Source organism: Erythranthe guttata, chromosome 6, assembly GCF_056151865.1.
Source record: "Erythranthe guttata isolate IM_541 chromosome 6, IM_541, whole genome shotgun sequence".
NCBI classification, from domain to species: domain Eukaryota; kingdom Viridiplantae; phylum Streptophyta; class Magnoliopsida; order Lamiales; family Phrymaceae; genus Erythranthe; species Erythranthe guttata.
Window position 1 is genome coordinate 11622501 of NC_142538.1, and position 1330 is coordinate 11623830.

General features: G+C 30.2%; 1 long non-coding RNA gene across 1 annotated transcript; it reads left to right on the top strand.

Annotated features, from left to right (window-relative positions):
- The first annotated feature begins 41 nt into the window (after positions 1 to 41).
- LOC148770156 (uncharacterized) lies at positions 42 to 1078 on the top strand. The gene is made up of 2 exons (XR_016031561.1): positions 42 to 179; positions 901 to 1078. It is a non-coding gene; the product is annotated as an uncharacterized LOC148770156 (long non-coding RNA).
- Positions 1079 to 1330: the final 252 nt, after the last annotated feature.

Below are 1330 nucleotides of genomic sequence, written 5' to 3' on the forward strand. Positions count from 1 at the left end.
TGAATGCTATTAATACTTGTGCAGCTGGCCGAGTTGTTGCTTTAAGCGTTGGTGAAGATGGTTTTTGGGCGAAGTAGCGACAGCAGCGGCGATTGGGCAGAGCTGGAGTGGCGATTGGGCAAAGCCGCCACGACGATTTGACAAAGCCGGAATGGCAATTGGCAAAGCGAAAATTTAAGGTATTGCTTTTGGTATATTAGTTTTGGATCATCTTCTCTATATAATGATTTGTACATATTACTCAAAAGATTAACCTATATATTACTTTGTATATGGTGAATTTGCAAGCTTGAAAAAACTATAACACTAGTTTGAGAATTTCTCAATAATATCCGTATGTAGTTGATATAGGTGTTTGTTGCTTACAAAGCCTTATAACTGGTATATAACATCAAATGCTAACAACATTGGTAGCAAATGTTCATATACAATGTACACATATGAGCAGGACAATATAAATGTTATGCAAATTCACATATTAGAAGCCTTACATCACTTCAATATCTTATCTCTTGTATCCACTAATTTTTTTGATACCGCGCCATTAGATAGTACTTATTTTGACAATTTCAGCATGGATGATGTGGATTGCTCACTCTCTATTTCTTGCAGCTTCTTTTAGATTCAAAATTGCAACTTACATTGTTATGTCTTACTCTAATAGGACCAAGAACCTAAACTTTAGATCCTAAGATGAATGTTGTCTAGGCTAGCTATTACTTGAAATTATTATTGCTTGTTTACTGGTTGCTTAAATCTGATCATCTGAATTCTTATCAGTGCTTTTAAAAATATTTGTTCCATTCTCATGATATTAGTTCTTAATTTCCATGTATGTCCTTATCTAATGTGTATCATTAAAATTATTCTTGTAAAGTCGAATTATACTTGTGTCTGCAGGTTTTTGGAATAGATACAATGGTGGGTATTGCAACATGATATTGCAGAAAATTACTTTTGTTATGATCAATCAATTGTCCTTTTTAAAAAAAAAACAATAAAACATGATGTATTTTATATTTTAAGCTTGTATAAGGATGTAATTCTAAATTTATTGTGTTTTATATTTTATATTTTAAGCTTGTATAAGGATTTATATAGTATTTGTGAGAATTATATAGGTACCAAAATTTATTTTTTTTTACTAAATTATGAGTATTTGTGAGGATAAAAATTGTCACATAAGGTATTTGTAACGAATATCGTTATTACAAATATATATAAAATATTACTCCAAATTTGACTATTGGTGACGAATTTATTTCTTGTAACGACACTAAATAGTTTTAGTGATGATCAAGTTGTTACCATAAATATAGATATTGTAACA